At 37.7% G+C, this 18,430-nt stretch overlaps 1 protein-coding gene across 2 annotated transcripts in view; it reads right to left on the bottom strand.

The window, feature by feature from the left end:
• SHOC2 (SHOC2 leucine rich repeat scaffold protein) overlaps window positions 1–18,430 on the bottom strand; it is an 88,678-nt gene that overhangs the window by 69,756 nt on the left and 492 nt on the right. Inside the window, exon 1 of one of the 2 annotated variants that reach the window (XM_027596176.2) lies at window positions 18,083–18,188. The exons of the other annotated variant lie outside the window; for it this stretch is intronic. The gene's annotated coding sequence lies outside the window, so the exon portion shown is untranslated. Of the gene's footprint in view, window positions 1–18,082; window positions 18,189–18,430 lie in introns of those variants that run through there. 2 annotated transcript variants of the gene reach the window in all.

Here is an 18,430-nt window from a genome sequence, read left to right as displayed (position 1 = left end):
TCTACTGGGGTGCCTGGGTGGTTCAGTCGTTAAGAGTCTGCCTTCGGCTCAGGTCATGGTCCTAGGGTCCTGGGATCGAGCCCCACATCGGGCTCCCCCTGCTTATGTTCCCTCTCTCGCTGTGTCTCTGTCAAATAAATAAATAAAATCTTTAAAAATAAAAAATAAACAAAAATCTACCATGTATATATAAAAAAAGTTCAATTTTTAGGGGTGCCTGGCTGGTAGAGCTTGCATCTCTTGATTTGAGGGCCATAAATTCAAGCCTCACACTGGGTGTACAGCCTACTTTAAAAGAAAAAAAAGTTGATTTTCGAATCCAACTGAAAAAGGAATCAACACCTAAAATTAAAGAACTAATGAACACTCTAACTAGAGGCATTAGTTTTTAGTTTCATTCTTGATGCTTTGTAATGTACAAGGCTTCATAAATACAAATAAAGTGGTATTATCAAACTTGAATGTTACATTGTGATTTTTTAAAAAGATTTTATTTATTTGACAGAGAGAGAGAGAGAGAGAGAGAGAGAACAAGCAGGGGGAGGGGTAGGCAGAGGGAGAAGGAGAAGCAGGCTCCCCACTGAGCAGAGAGCCCAACATGGAGCTCGATCCCAGGCCTGTGGGATCATGACCTGAGCTGAAGGCAAGACACTTAATGGACTCAACCACTCAGGAGCCCCGTGATTTTTTTAATTAAAATATTTGATCGTAAAGAACCTCTATAAATGAACTGGTTTTGGCTTTCAGAAAACTACATCAGCATACATTTTATTCCTTATACTTATAAATGATGTTAATTCTGATAAAGCTGGGCCTACAGCCTTTACAATTTCTGGTGAAAATGGCAATGTATAGATGGTGTAGCCACTTTCTCCTCTTGAAAAAAAATCTCAAAACAACTACAACAATGAGAAACAGAAGCAAAATCTACATCTCCATCCCTAAGCAAGAGACATCCCTAACCACATATATGAGAAAGGCTGCCATATGCAGTGAAGGTAGAGAGGGATGCTGGCAGATCTCAAGCGAGAGGTTTGCAGCTTCACATCTCGAAAGTATCACAGCTCAGTTCTCTAAAGTGTACATGGCATAGCCAGAAGGGCAAGCCCAACAACCCCTTGTTTGGCACATCTGAAGGTTTCACAGACTTCATCTGACATTATTGACACAGGAGAGTCAGAACTGAACAAGAAAAGGGGTACATCTTTTCCTAAGAAAAAAATTATTGTACTTTAAAGAGAGTTTTTGTAAGGCACCAGGCTGGCTTGGTCTACAGAGCATGAGACTTTTTTTTTTTTTTAGAACATGTGACTCTTGATCTCAGGGTCGTGATTTTAAGCCCCACAATGGGCGTAGAGATTACTTAAAAATAAATAAATAAATACATACATACATAGAATTCTTTGAGAACCTAGGCAACATCATTACTACCCAAAAAAAAAAATGGAGAGAAGGAAGGACTCAATGCTAAAAACAGTACAGCGATACCTATAAGAACTTCAAGGGGAAAAAAGTATGACTCGAGAATATACATCCAGTCTAACAATACAGTTCAGCATAAAAGCAACAGTTAAATAGCACTGAATATGAAAGAACTCAAGGAATACCTTCCCTATGAACTGCTCTTGAATAAAATACTAGTTGACAAAATTCAACTATCCAAAGGATAAAAAGAAAAACCATGAAAAAAGGACAAGTTTTGAGCACACAGTCCATTTAATTATTAGCCTTAGATGGGGGGGGGTGGGGGGAAGAAAGAAAAATTTATGGCTACAGAATATAATGTAAATGTTACAATCCCCAACAATGGAGAGGAAATGGACTGAGTTAGGCTTACACCTTTATACCGCACTGCTTTATGCTGCTTTACACCTTTACATATACTTCAACTGTTATACCTTGATTTAGTTCTTAAAAGATGAGGAAATGAGCTATAATAATAATGCTGTAGGGCACCTGGGTGGCTCAGTTGGTTAAGCGACTGCCTTCGGCTCAGGTCATGATCCTGGAGTCCTGGGATCGAGTCCCACATCAGGCTCCCTGCTCAGTAGGGAGTCTGCTTCTCCCTCTGACCCTCTTCCCTCTCGTGCTCTCTCTCTCTCATTCTCTCTCTCTCAAATAAATAAATAAAATCTTTAAAAAATAATAATAATAATAATAATGCTGTAATAAATATAGGCAAGCTAAATACACTCATTAAAAGTCTCAGGTTAGATCATAAAACAAAACATAACTGTACTGTAGGAATAAAAGATCCATACTCCCCCTGCCCCAATTTGAAAGGATGAAAATGAAGCACAAACTCAAGTAACAAAGGCATTATATCCACACAAAGATACTCACTGTAGCATTATGTGTAACAGCAATATATTGAAACAATCTAAATGTCCATCAACAAGGGCCCTCTGTTATGATTAGATAAATTAAGTTTATTCACTAATATACTAGTTACTAAAAAAAAAAAAAAAAATGCTGCAACAACCAAGTACCAGTATGAAACAAGTGAGACAGCAAAGCATACTAGCTACTACTGGTAAAGGCTCTGCAGCCACTCTTGGATGTTCCAAACCCTCCAGCTTCCCAACTTACTAACATGTTTAAATTTCTGTGCCTCAGTTTCCTTCTCTGTATGAAGGGGATAATAATATTACCTGCCTCTCAAGGCTGTGATAAAGATTAACAATGAATACCAAAAACCGTGTTAGAACAGGAACTACAACATACAGAGCACTGTGTAAGTATTAGATTTCTTATAGTTAAAGAGAAAAATCTAGTGGCAGAACAGCATCATATGCTACCATTTATGAAAAAAAAATCTATACCTATATATGTATAAAATATCTGTGGAAGTACACACAAAACTGGTAGTGGTTTCCCAGGAAGGGAAACTAAGCAGAAGAGGTTGCAGAGTGAAAGATTTGCTTTACACTTCTGTATCTTTTAGATTTTGTACCATAAGCATGTAATGACTAGATAAAAATTACTACTTAAATTTAAAAACTCTATAAAGAATTTAAGTTCACTGAACACAGTGCTACTTTTCTGGTTAGTTCCCCAACTACTCTGCCTAAGGTACATTTACTCAGATCAGAGGTCATAAATTATATTCTCAGAGACAAATGTATTTCCCTAAAGCATCTACAAGAGTTCAGATGTGTAATGTTACAATATAAAATAGAAAAATTTATCTTTGGAGACAACACTACAAAGACATTTGCGAAAACAGTGTTCACAGCAATGTGCATATACATAGCACAACACTGGAAATAATCTACATGTACATCAATAGTCTGAATAAATTATAGTGCCACACAATAGAATATCATAGACATTTAAAATAATAGCATACATATATAATACGAATTTATGTATAAAATTGTCCATTTTGTGTTAAATGGTAAACAGTAAATTATGGACTCTTTCCATACAAGAATGCAGATATACTTCATTTCTTTTCATTGCTATGACTTGTGCTGTAACTATACCATAACTTACTTAATCATTCTCATATCAACTGACATTTAGATTGTTTCTATTTGCCTTTTTTCATTTTTTTTTTTAAAGATTTTATTTGAGAGAGAGCATGAGCGTGTGTGCACGCACTGGAGGGCGGAGGGGCAGAAGGGCAGGGAGAATCCAAGAAGACTCCATGCTGAACGTGGAGCCCAACACAGGGCTCAATCCCATACACAGGGCTCAATCCCATAACCCTGATACCATGACCTGAGCCGATATCAAGAGTGGGTCACTTAACCAACGGAGCCACTCAGGCACCCCCCTTCATTTACTTTAAATTTAAAATAAAATATATATATATATATAATTTTTTTGGTCAGTAAATAGTGTTTGTTTAGCATAAATCTTCACATATAGGAACTAATATTTCTGTAAGGCAGATTCCTGAAAGCAAAAGTATTTGGTCAAAACTAATATGCATTTTAATATTTATAGGTAATTCCAATTGGTCTCTTTGAAAGAGACTGCATCAATTTATACTCTCCCAATCTTGCCATTATTTTCAATCTTTTTCATTTCCATCAACCTGATATATGAAAAATGATATATTTTAATCTACATTTCCTTGGTTAGTGAGGGCAATTTTTTTTTTTAAGATTTTTATTTATATGAGAGAGAGAGTGAGCAAACATAAGCAGGGGAGGAGTAAAGGGAAAGGGAGAAGCAGATTCCCTGCTAGGGACTCGATCCAGGCACTCTGAGATCATGACCCCAGCAGAAGGCAGACACTCAACCGAATGAGCCACCCAGGCACCCCCAAATCTTTCCATTCTTCCACTGTTTGTAGTATTAACAAAACACAGACCATGGCTACTACATTTAACATCGTTTTTTCATTTGCCAATATTTAATAATTGGAAACTTCACTACAATCCAGACCTTTACTTCTCATTAAAAATTAAAAAAAAAAAAATGGAGCACCAGTGGGTCAACATTTCTTAATACAAAAAACTGATACTGAATAGAAGCTGTGCCCCCCAATTCAACCTTACAGTGGTCACTCATTTATGTCACCTGCCTATAGGAATTTAAGTTTAAGACCCCATTTCTATGGAGTTATTTGGTTATATACTAATTATCAGGATTCTTCATATGAAAGATACTAATGCCTTTTCTTACATATTTGTCATATATATTTCCTCATAGCATTCATAAATATATATAAAATCTGAAAAGTCTACAACACTCATCAAATGATAGCAATATTTATCCTTGGTAAGTATTAGGATGTTTTGTCACTTTATCTCTATTATTTTTTTAAATGTATAAAGTAAGCACTGATTCCTTTTATAATCAGGGAGGGGAAAAAAAGCTATTTTCATTTGAAACAAAAAATTCTAACAGTGATAGTTCGGTTATGTTGACTTTTAAATTGACAAAGGATAAAGCGAATAACCTGAATGTGTAATACAAGAGGAGGTCAACGTAATCATCAAAGCCCATATGCATTAGTTCATGACAGCCCACGAAGAATATATCCAGCACTTCAGATCTGAATTATAACATCTTTACAAAAGATATTCAAAAGTGCATGGACTGGTCTGATTCACACTGAAGTTAGTTTATACACTAAGTTTCTGGATACTGACACTTCAGACAAACAGCTTTTTTTTCTCCAGCTGTAAATATAAAAACTGTGTTTTCAGTGGCTCAGTTAAGGGTCCAACTCTTGATCTCAGCTCAGGTCTTGATCTCAGGGTCCCAAGTTCAAGCCCCATGTTGGGCTCCATACCCCAAAAACTGTATTTTCATTCAGGTATTTTATTTAATACATACTAAGTGTTATGCACTGTGCAAGGTGCAAAGTATGCAATAATAAGGCACAGTACTTGCCAGTAAACTTATAAACAAGTGGAAACGGCAAGAACATAGTGTCATAAGAGCTGCTGAAGCACAAAGAGAAGGAACTTAAACCAGTCTTGGAGGTTGGAGAAATAAGGCTCCTTAAAGGGATAACATCTTAGAAGAAATCAGCTAAAAAGGGTGGGAGGGGGTCCAGAATCCTGCAGTCACCCTCTCCAATTCTCATATCCTAAGAATCACCAACTCCTACCTATCCATCCTTCTAAAAGTTCTCCTGACTCTTCAACTTTTCTTTATTCTCACTGCCACTACCCTGCTGCAGGGTATACTAAATTCTCTCCTCTAACAGCTTTGTAACTGGTCTCACCACATCAACCCCGCCATCCTGTTCCCAACCTAATCACTACACTGTAATTACAGTAATCTTTCAAATACTCAAATCTAATCAGGTTACTGTCCAATTTAAAACACTTGGGAGAGAGTGGGTGGTCCCCCACAAACCTAGCCCTCAGGATAAAATCCAAAATTCTTACCAAGCCTTTCAAGACCTGGCCCCACTTATTTTTTTTCTTTTTAAAGATTTTATTTATTTATTTGACAGAGTGGGTACAAGCAGGGGGAGCAGCAGAGGCAGAGTTGGAGAAGCAGGCTCCCCACTGAGCAAGGAGCCTGATGCGGGACTTGATCCCAGGACACGGGGATCATGACCTGAGCTGAAGGCAGACAACCGACTGAGCCACCCACGCGTCCCCCCGCCTTACTTCTACTACAACTCTAGTATTTCCCACCTTGCAGTCAGATCACATGAACTTCTTTCAGATCCTCTATCAGGTCCTGCTATCTCCTGTTGCCAGAACTCTACATAAGTTATTTCCTCCTGTCAGAAACATAGGTTTAGTTCTTCACCAAGCTAACTCTCGTGTATTCTTCAGATCTCAGCTTAGACGTTGGGAAGACTTTTGTGATCACTCAAAAGCCTTTCTGAATACACCCTCCTAAGCTCGCTCCCACTTAAAACTGCCCCATCAGAATATTTAACACACTGTGTAAGCGCCAGGTTAGCTATCTTGACTCCCTCATTTAAAGTAATGGGAAAATAGGGACACTTTTGCCTTTTTCACAGTAGCATTCTAGTACTTAGAAACAATACCTAGTATACACAGCAGTTGTATTTACTGAAATAATTATAAGTATCTATTCCCTTGGTTTTTATCTACCCTACTAGGCACAGGCACCTTACACAAAAAAGCAATTTTTACTCTACAACTTCAAAGATATTATGAACTTTTTATTAAGTACACAGTAAGTGCTCAGTAAGCACTTGTTGAATGAAGACAGTTGAACAATAGACAAAACCCTTGTCCCATGCTTAGTTTCCCTAAATTCTACTTAAAATTAACTCTAAGTCACTCCGATTTTGATATAAACACCTAAAAATGACAAGATTTCAATTGTATTTTCCTTTGTTTGTAAGTGTCTGAAACACTCCTTATTTTTGAAAAGTTTAAAGGACAAAAATAAACTATTCTCCCCTCCAAATCACATATCCATTTTTTTGTAGTTAAAGAGTTAAAAAGGAATCTTGAAAACCGGAAGACCAAAGATCAAAAAAGCACCCAAAATTAATGTGCCCAAAGGAATATTATTCATACAGAAATGGAAAAAAATACATTCTTAAATAGCGTGAATGAACTTGAGATAAGGGTAGTTTTCATGGAGGGTAAAGAAATAACTGAAAAAATAAAATGCTCTATACTACCCATGCTAATAAGAATTATGTCAAGAGTATAGAATTATAGCACCTTCAAATTCATTCATTTAACTTTTTTTCCCTTTGGTGAGGAGGCAAGATGAATTGTTTGGACAGGCAGGGAGAGATAGGACTAATTTATTTTACATAGTAGCAAATACGTAAGAGTTTTCAGGGAAATCTACATTTCTTCTTATGAAAAAGCCTAAGATATGGAATTTTTATTCTGAGCAAAGTTTTGAGCAAAGAACTGCAAATTCCTGTTTACCCAACCCACAATATAAGCCATAATTGGGATTACAGCTCTCCTGGACACTTCAACTCACCATATATAAAAATTGCAAGATTCTACAGCAAAGCCTCAAAATAAAAGGCAGGGGTGGGGTAGGAGGGATTTAAATGTCTCAATGGACCTGAGACAATAGTAAACATCAAATACCTTGGCCAAACATTCTCTTAAAAGCTCTTATGCCACCCAAACAACCTCCTAAAAAGACTGACCTGCTTTAACTGCCTTTTTTGCCAAGGAACTCAAAACATGTCACACACAACTTAAGTATTCTCCAAATATAGGTTACTTTTCATTTACCATGTGCAAATGGGCAATAAAGAAAAAAGCTGATTACCTCATTATCAGTGTAAAGGAAAAAGAGAAAATGTAATTGCTATCTTAGTTTATATGCACTAAGATGACTACAGTATTCAATAAAGTATTTTCAATTTAAAAAAACAAATGATTTTCAGCATTTTAAAGCTAAACATTAAGTTAACTTTCTCTGCTTCATTTTTATATATATAAACTCACATTCCTTCACTAGGTCTTATCTGATTATAAATCCTTTCCATTACTCACTCTATAAACTATCAGAAACTGTCAGGAAAAATTGTAAACAAAAATAAATGTATTATACATAGCAAAATTAGAGGATGTGTGGTCTCAAGGTCTTAAATCTTAAATTTAAGAATCAGTATTTGGCAAGTTGCCATTATTACAGAGCATATTTGCGCCTGGTTGGCTCAGTTGATAGAGCATTTGACTCGATCTCAGGGTCCTGAGTTCAAGCCCCATATTGGGTGTGGAGCCTACTTTAAAAAAAAGAGAGAGTAGGGGCGCCTGGGTGGCTCAGTCAGTTATGCAGCTGCCTTCAGCTCAGGTCATGATCCCAGGGTACTGGGATCGAGCCCTGCATCAGGCTCCCTGCTCGGCGAGGAGCCTGCTTCTCCCTCTCCCTCTGCCCCTGCTGCTCCCCCTGCTTGTGCTCTGTCAAATAAATAAAATCTTAAAAAAAAAAAAAATAGAGAGCAAATATCCTTTCTCACATTTATACAGTCCATTTTTGAGACTATTTAGATGAAGACGGTATGCTCAACTAATTATTTTATCTACTTACCCTGTCAGTTAAAATAGGATTTAGAATGCATTTTGGGCTTTAGGGATATAATGTCATTTTCTCTGTATTTTTTTAAATATCCCAAAACAAAAATATTTCCCAAACAAGATCAAAAGAAATATAGTGAGCAGCCAGGCCCAACTTAAGGTTAATAAAGAATTTCTCCCATCAGAAGCTACTCAAAATATTGAAAGGCAGCCCTTGCTTACATTTTTGAAGAGACATAAAAGGACATTTTTTAGGTTAACACATTAAATCCGACCAGTTCCCAACGAGTATGTACTATCTTGTGACTATAATCCCAAAATGGTTTTCACATAGTTTACGGAAATTTTGACATAAAAAATTCTTATACCACAAAGATGTAAATCATTTAGTAATTTGCGGGTAGCAAGTGATAGGATATTTAAATCATGCCAGAAAGAAAAAAAACTTTTGGCAATACTTAATTTTACTCTCGGAAGCAATGCAAATATTATCATATTGTTAGTTATAAAAACTGGATAATGATATAGTCAGGAAAAAGATGAACTAGTTAACAAATTATTTTTAGCACATGAATCTACCACTTGTAGATTATCAATCTTTAAAGAATCTGAATATAATAAAATATAGCAAAACTTCAATTTTATTAATTTCAACTTTCTTTGATGAAACAAAAATCTTTGAGATCTTGCCACAGGATCATTATTATTTTATCAATTAGCATTAAATGCACACACAGAAATGTCAGGTACAACTGAATTCCAGTAGAGAAAAGGCTAGATAAATTATTTTTCTTTAAAGATTTTATTTACTTGACAGAGAGAGAGAGAGAGAGAGAGAGCAAGCACAGCAGGGGGAGGGGCAGGCAGGGGAGAAGCAGGCTCCCCGCTGAGGAAGGAGCCCAATTCCGGGCTGGATCCCAGGACCCCGGGATCATGACCGGAGAAAAAGGCAGCCGCTTAACCCACTGTGCCACCCAGGCACCTCAATTCTTTATATTTTTGTATACAACTAGTTATGCATTAAGGCATTACTCATAGAGCTAACTCAACAAGAATTACACAGCCGACTTTTAAAGAAAATTAAGTCTTTCCTTTTCTGTATCATAAAAATCTTTAAATTGAAACATTTAACTCTAATATCCATCTGCATGCTTTTAAAATTCATGCAGATCAACTCAGTCCCTTTAACAAAATAAGATGGCGGGGCGCCTGGGTGGCTCAGTTGGTTAAGCCGCTGCCTTCAGCTCAGGCCATGATCCCACGGTCCTGGGATCGAGCCCCACGTCGGGCCCCCTGTTCATGCAGGAAGCCTGCTTCTCCCTCTGCCTGCCGCTACCCCTGCTCGTGCTCTCTCCCTCTCTCTCTCTCTCTCTCTGGATCTCGCTCTCTCTGTGTGTCAAATAAATAAATAAAATCTTTAAAAAAAAAAAACAAAACAAAATAAGATGGCAAAGCTATGTTTTATCAAATGACTTTACAACCATACTTTCCTGAACAATGAATATGAACTAGTAGATTTCATTCTTCATAGTTAGTAGCTAATCAGTTTCAGTATCTGGTTCTCATAGGCTGACATAATGCTGTAATGTTTCCGTTGCACAACATTCTGGGGGAAATGTTTAGAATTATTTCCACTGAAATTTTTAAGTCCTGTGCACAAGCATCATGGAAATGCTTACATCAGAGCTATCAAACTTCTTAAATAAAAATTTTAATTAATTTTTAAAAATTTTGTCTCAAAAATAGTGACTTTTTTTAAAGTCATTTTTCTCAAGCCCAAAAACAATTCTTGCTTTTCTTGCCTTATTTGCAACCAAAAACATCACCACCTGACGTGTGTCATTTACTCACTAATCATCATTATATTTGATTATCTTTTTAGCTTCTTAGTAGTCAACACAAAGCCTGGCAGTCTCACATGTTTTGGAGACTTCAATACACTTTGTTCTTGTCCCAAATACTCATGTTCTGTGTGTACTACTATAAGCTATTATATAACAGGGGGTGGAGAAAATTAAAAAATACTGCAGCACTACAAGCCATTTAGCATGCTGAGTTCCCACAGTTGCTTAGTGGGTGTTCTGAAACTAGGCCATATTTCTAGTATTAAGAATTTCAAATCACTACTTCCAAGGTACAGAAATAAATGTCTTCAAGATTAAATCATAAAACCTTACTATTTTAAGCTGCCTAGTATATAAGCATCCTATTTCTATGAGCTTAAAATGCTAATTAACACATGGTAGATAAACCAGTATTTGTTTTAGCAACAAGAAATAACCAGCTTTTCTACCCATACTTACAGAATCATAGAATTCAATAGATTACAATATTAAGATAAAGTGCAGTTTATCTGAATAAGAACTAAAGCCCTTAGGTGAAATTTTGAATTCCTTACCCCAAAAGATATATAAACAAAATTGGAATTAAATATAATCTCTTTCAGGTCACCCAATCTGCTAGACTCCACATGCTCCTAACAAAGAAGTAATTACAACCCCCAACCTAATTTTTCCAGTCCAGGTTACCAACAAATACCAAAAAAATAAAGCTTACTCTTTTTAACAGAATAAAAGTTACAAAAATACTTATGTCATTTTGTCATATCATTGCAACAGATATGTTTTTATTCAAAACCAATGAAAAACATGTTACTCAATTTTACATATTTCATAGCTACGTAAGGAAAGAAACAACATGGTAGGTATAAAATCTACTTCTACAAACTGTAAAGTACTTACACTGCAGTGATTCAGTACTTTCAGAGAATTATTTGCTTCAACTTAATTTTACTCAATACTTATGGTGCCTACTATGTCTCACCTCATTAAGCCAATCTTTCCAATAACAAAAGCTTGACACTGTAATTTTTTAATTGCATCATTTTAGATAAAAACCCCTCCCAAATACAACACACGGTCCTGTGTAATCTTTAACAAAAGTTACTAACAACAATTAATCTCTTCTTCATGATCTTCTACCAGCATTACTGTTATATTGTACTATATATAAAACAAATGGTGCCTGGAAAGATTCTGTTTATCACAACATTAAGTTGCCTTAAACTGCCATTTTTAAAAAATGTTTTGTACCTGATTTTTAAGTGTTTTTCCCCCGCTCTCATTTTCAACTCTCTTAAGACCTCTAGGAGATATCCCAGTCCTTTTTACATTTAGTTACTAAACTTTTTTAAATTGTACATTATGAGGAAAAAAAAGCCTTCAGTTAAGGCCTGAGGGGGTCTAAAAGCAGAAAATACATTTAAGACCAAAAGCACTAGGTCTTGTTTGTTTTGGGGCTCAAGATTGTTAATTTTATTAATTTTTTTATTAGGAGCCTACAAAGTTTAGACATTATATACTGGAGAAATGGTAGTAAAGACAGACATACTTGATGCTACCATGAAACTTACAGTCTAGCAAAAAAGACAGACACTAAAAACATCATTACAAAAATGTTAAAAAAGAGTAAGTGCAGGTGCCAAAGAACCTTAGAACAGGAGAATCTAAGGATCAAAGAAGGCCTCCCAAAGGATATGATAGAGAGGCCAGAAGGGTGATTGGGTTAGCCAGGTGAGAATGCAGGGGGTTGCATCTATCCAAGGAGATGAAACCAGAAAGTTTTAGTTTCCTAATAAATAACCTTGAAATAAATGAGGTGATATACAATTTATAATGTAGGGGCACCTAGGTGGCTCGGTCGGTTAAGCATCTGACTCTTGGTTTCATCTCAGGTCCTGATTTCATGGGCTGTGGGATCAAGCTACATCAGGTTCCTCGCTCAGTAGGGAGTCTGCTCAGAAAGATTCTCTCCCTCTGCCCCTCCCCCTGCTGGCTCTTGCACACCCTCTCTCTCTCAAGATAATTAAATAAATCTTTTTTTAAAATGTATAATGTAATTACTAAGCAGTGAAAATTTTAAGAAGGAATTTCTCAAGTTTCTATAACAAAAATAACTGGAAGGATCAAAAGTAACAACGGACAAAAAGCAGCATGAGAATGTTTTAAAAGAGAAACCATGGCACTTTGGAGGGAACAGAGTTTGGAATGGCAAAAAAACAGCCTCAAAGGAGTATCATCAAATCATACTGTATGGAAAATTACCTAATATTCAAGTTCAGAGAACTTCTAAATCATACAAGCCACAGAGACTTCAACCAGGATATAACTGCTGATGATAGAGTCTGACTTATACCCAAAGGAAAGAGTGGCACTTTGAAATAAGTATGAAAAGAGGTGGTTTTTAATGCTCTCAGAAGAGTGAATTTTATTTTTTTAAATTTATTTTTAGTAATCTCTACACCCAAGGGGGGGGGGGGCTGAACTCATGACCAAGATCAAGAGTGGCAGGCTCCTCCAAATGAACCAGCCAGGTGCCCCCAGAAGAGTGAATTTTAAATGTTTGTACAGTAAACACTTACCACTGAGTTCTAAAGAGGTTCACAAATGTTACTCTTAACATGATGCATAAATGTTGAGAAAAAGATATGTGTCTTTGAAACATAATTATCCAAGGTCTAAACCTGGGGATTATTCAGCATCAGGCTGATATGTTCTTCTTATATTTAATTAAAATATTAACGACAAATATACTTAGTTAAAAGGTTTAAATAATAATTTGAAGCAGATCTCCAACATTCATGCAGATCCACAGTTCAAGGCCCAAATTAAAAAAAAAAAAACCCACAAGAAATAACAATCTCTAAAAATATATGCTTTCATGAATGCCTACTAAAATACTAAATCATAGGGATGCCTGAGTGGCTCAGTCGTTAAGCATCTGCCTTCAGCTCAGGTCATGATCCCCAGGGTCCTGGGACTGAGCCCCATATCGGGCTCCCTGCTCAGCAGGGAACCTGCTCCTCCCTCTCCCACTCCCCCTGCTTGTGTTCCTGCTCTCGCTGTGTCTTTCTGTCAAATAAATAAAATCTTAAAAAAAAAAAAATACTAAATCATACATAGAATCCAAATTGCTATTCACCTGCAATTCTCCAAATGGACCTTAACATCTCTAACTTCCATGCTTTTTCTGTCCACTCTTTCCTACTTAGCCCTAAGAGTTAGTTCAAGTACTATCCTCCAGCAAGCATTGCTAGTTATACATGCAATCTATGTTTTAATTCATCTGAGTTCTCCAGCATATACTGCTATCAAAGCACTTGTCACACTGTAAAACAATTTACTACTGACCTGCACAGTTCAGGCAACAAACTGAACTTTCTGAAAGCAGAAAACATAACGTATTTATCTATGTATCCTCAGAGTCTGGGACATACATGGCACTTAGGAGAAGGTCAATGACATTATGAATATGAAATTATAGTAAGAAATATTTACAGAACAAAATCTTAAAGTTAACTTAACGACTACTTACAAAACTGTGAGTCCTGAAAGCAGGAAGGAGTGTTGTACAACACAAAACTGGAAACTGAGAAAGTGCAAATTTAACTGATAATATCTAGAATTTAGAGTTAATCTCATCATTGTCAGAACAAGTAATTTCTACTTTACCTCCAAGACATTAGAAAAACCAAAAGAAAAAAAGATTTATCTTTATCAACTGTGAAATTACTTAAAATTGTAGAATTTACAAATAGTATTTGAGGGCAAATAAAGTGCTTAAATTTTAAGTGTTCACAGTGCTATAAACATTAGAAGATAGACAAGCCAAAATACTTCATAAAAGTCTTTCAGGTTCATTTCACATAGGGACCAATTTTACCCACTTTTAAGGTCTCCTTTAATGTTTTAGCTTCAAGCAGTATGTTCATTCTTTCTGATAAAAGAACCCTTACCTTTTACAACATGCACTACTTTTTGCAATCAGTTCTGATCTTTAGAGAAGTTGGAATGAGATATATAGTGTGAAATCTAATTAGTTCTTTTAAATCTTGATAATGGGAATTTCATACTTTCTCAGAAAGCACATGTTACCAACATCTTAAAAGCTAAAGAGCCCTTTGTAATTAGAATATTCTTTTTATGTATTACAATTTTGATTTACAGAATTAAAGATGCTGTACTAAAAAGATGGGAACCAGGGGAAAGTACCAAGGAATGAGCATTAGTTTACCTAAAAAATAATGCAATTACATATTTTAGAACACAAATCAGTTTTTCCAACTTATCCTTGTTTCTTTCAGCCTTCACTGACTGCAATTACATTTCAGAACACTCTATATAAAGTTCAAGCATTCCATAGGTCACCTTGTGACTTAAAAATTTTTCAGATTTTAAGAGTCAGTGTAAACAGAGCTGGGAAAATGCAAAATTTTAACTAGTATATTGTCGGAGAGAAAATATTTTCAGAAAGATTTATATGGCCTAACTTTGATGTGGTATAACTAGCAGACAAAACAAAATTGAGAACACAGGGATAGCAACTTTTTTATAATTCAGCCTAGGCAAGATTTAGCCTTAAATTATAATATGCCGATACATAATATAAAATACATGAAGTGTAAGTCTAACAATAAGCAAAAAAGCAACCAATTTAATATCTGCAGTACTCATTTCTCAAGTACCATGTGAAAGTACTTAATATATCACTCTGCTGCTAAATTACAGTTAATTTCTATCTAATTTATGCACAACAAAATATTTACCAATTCCCTACTAGTCTTATTAGGAAAGTGTTTATTCTATGTCTAAATTTCCTCTCCTCCCTGAACTGATATTTTATAAACTAATTCAAGAACACTTCCACCAAGGTCAAAACATAAACCTCAGAACTCACTGAAGGATTTACAGGTCATTCTGTTTGGTTTTACTGTATTTTGTTGGGGGGGGTGCTGCTCTTGTTTGGTTTTTGATTATAAGCATAGATTTTGTTTTCATACATGAATGATACGTAAATGATACATAATATAGTAAACTGAATTCTAAAGATATATTCTTTCAACCTCCAAAAAATACTCATCCTTATATCTGCACACACAAGTTAAGGTTTGTTTTTAATCAAAAACACAAGTTTTTTTTTATATTTAAATATCTTACTAGAAAAAAATCTAAAAATTAAATTGTTTAAAGAACACAAGTCTTACAGAAATATTAAATTACACACAACAGATATTGATAATCCAGCATTTCAAAACAAATAGGACTGCCTGGATAACAAAGAAATTCAGTATTATTTACCTTTCCCCCACATGGGTAAAGCAAGTCAAAAAATATACCAGCAGAGGGGCGCCCAGCTGGCTCAGTCAGAAGAGCAAGCAACTCTTGATCTTGGGGTTGTGAATTCAAGCCCTATGCTGGGTGTAGAGATTACTTAAAAATAAATAAATAAATAAATAACACACACACACACACACACACACACACACACACACACACACACACACACACACACACACACACCCACACACACACCCAGCAGCTTATTCAGAAGACATCTTTGGGAATATTCCACATAGAATTCTAGTTTATATCTCACTGAACATGGGACAAGCCCTGTCCCAAGTCACTGAAGAAACAGTAATACTTAAAAAGCACAATTCCAGCAATATAACACTAGAATTTATAATTTTGGTATTCCTTTTGTTTCAAATTTCTAACTGGTTTGTAAATCACAAGCTGTTTTACAAGTCTGGCTACAATTATCAAAACACAGCTCTGATCAACTTTCTGAAAATGGTAGTTTAAAAACTTTTTAAAAATCTAGCTGCAAGCTATTAATATATCTCTTAATATCACTTTTATTCCTAACAACTTTTAACAAGAGAAAAACACTTGAAAACTGTATTAACAATGAGAGATCAATAAGCAAATGCCAACCCGAGAGTAAAGGTAGTTGTTTCTTCAAAAACTAAACAAACACCCTAAGAAAAAGTAGTAATCTTACAGATAGGCTAGGTCCACCCCTCAAAACTGTCATTTCAAGAATATAGTTTTATGTTAGCTTTATATTTAAGCCATTTGAAAGTTACAAACCTTAAAGCCTTTACTTGTCTGAGATTTTTCAAATGTATATTCATAATTAAATAAAAGCTTCAGTGTACCTTATGTCCAAATAAGTATTTAAAAAGATTTATCACAATCTAAATTCCATAGGTAGAGAATGGTGTTATATATATAATTTCTAAAAATTCTTGTCACTGTCACACAGAAGGTCAACACTTGATAAATTCAAACCATAAATGTATGAATGTTACAAATTGTACCCAACAGCTAAGTTTCTTCAAATACATATTAACAGTTGTAAGAGATATGGCATGGAAGGGCCAGGGTAGAAATTAGTACACTAATAAACCGAGGTCTTTAAAATAAGGTAATTTTTCAGTATTAATGCTACACTTAAATACAAAAATACCTGGTTACACAAGTATACCCTAGGATTCTGAAGAACAAAAAATAAGTTTTAGATACAGTAATGCCTCTCGGTAGATACTGGAAGCTGACATTCATGAAGTGTACAAAATTGCACAGGTGAAAGCTACAGACTGTTGGTAGTTATGATGGAAGCAAATACTATACAGTACACATCTACAACCCAATTTTGCTTCAGCATCCCCAGAGACTTAAAAAACATTTCTTTGGGTAGGTTGCAAAACATTGCTTCCTCTTTTATTCTCATCACCCCCATTATGATACAAAGCTACAGACAAGAAAATCAAATCACCAACTGTAAGGACTGAAAGCTTAAAAACACACAAAAAAGCATCTTTTTTCCAACTCCCGAATCGGTATTCATTCCACCTGTTTGTAAATCCGTACTAACATAACAACACAAAACCTCTGCTGATTTAAAAACGGGGGGGAGGGGGCAATTAAGGGTTTGAAGTCATGCTGCTTCTACCTAGGCTTGGGGCGGGGGAGGGGGATGGTACAAAACAATGGATACTGAGGGGCTGGGGGAAAATCGTTTGGTCCTGAAGCCTCCAGCGTTAAGAGCTGGGGGGGGGGGCAAAAGAGGAGGGGAGGAGGAGAGGAGATAAGAGTACTTTTCCTCTATTCCTAAAAGCTACCGCGGAAAGAAGCTGCCACCAAGCAAGTCCAACAGGGCGGTCTTGGATGCCTACAACTCGCCTCACCAGGCAACATACCCAAAGCCAACTCGCCACTCTTCACCGAAAGGACAGAAGAAGGGGAGAGAGTGGTGGGCTTTGGGGAAGGCGCGAGAAAATACCCCACCCCGCACCACTAGCACTGCGCCAAGGCCCCCGCCAACGATTTACACGCCTCCCGGACGCCCACGGGGCGCCCCGCAGCCTGAGCCAGGTGCCCCCGGAGGCAGAACCGAGCAGGGCCGTCCGCCCGGCGCCCCCGGCCCGCGCCCTCGCGCGGGCTCGCCCTCGCCCGGGCGCTGCCCCGGCCGCCCGCCCTCCGCCACCGCAGGCCCGGCCCCGGCCGCTGTCAGAGCCGGCCGGCTCACTCTCGGCGCCCGGCTGCGGGACCCGCACGAGAGCCGGCTCCGAGGGCCCGGCCCTCCCTGCGACAGCACCCAGGAAAGCGGCGGCGGCGGCGCCTCCCAGGGCCCCAGCCCCTCGGGCCTCGCCCCGGCCCCGCCGGCTCTAGCCCCCCAGGGCGCGCGGGGCCTCCCCCTATCGACAGCCAGCGGGACCGCCCGACGGGTAGGAAGGAAGACAGGAAGAACCGAGTAACCACCACCCTCCCGCCTCAGCGGCCCCGGGTTACCGTCAGGAGCCCCAACTCCGCCATCCTCCTCGCTCGCCCTCCTTCCTCCTCCTCCTTAGAGGCGACGCTGCCCAACCGCCGCCCCCCGCCCGCCCCTCCCCCACTCGCCCCGCCCCGCCCCGCCCGCCCCTCCACACACTCTCTCTCCTACCGCCCCGCCCCACCCCTCCGGCGCAGGCCCGTCACTCGCTGGGGAAGAAAAACAGGCGGAGCCAAGCATACCGACGCTGCCCAATGAGAGTGAGGCACTGGCGCCAACGACGCGGTCCAATCAGAGTGAGACATTAGCGCCAGCTTCCCTCGCCCCGCCCTTTTCCTTTCCTCAGCTGCTCTTACCCTCTCTCCCGC

The sequence above is a fragment of the Zalophus californianus genome, chromosome 15 (genome assembly GCF_009762305.2).
Source record: "Zalophus californianus isolate mZalCal1 chromosome 15, mZalCal1.pri.v2, whole genome shotgun sequence".
Taxonomy (NCBI): Eukaryota; Metazoa; Chordata; class Mammalia; order Carnivora; family Otariidae; genus Zalophus; species Zalophus californianus.
The sequence above is the reverse complement of the archived record's forward strand: the minus strand, read 5'-3'. Positions and strand labels throughout refer to the sequence as shown.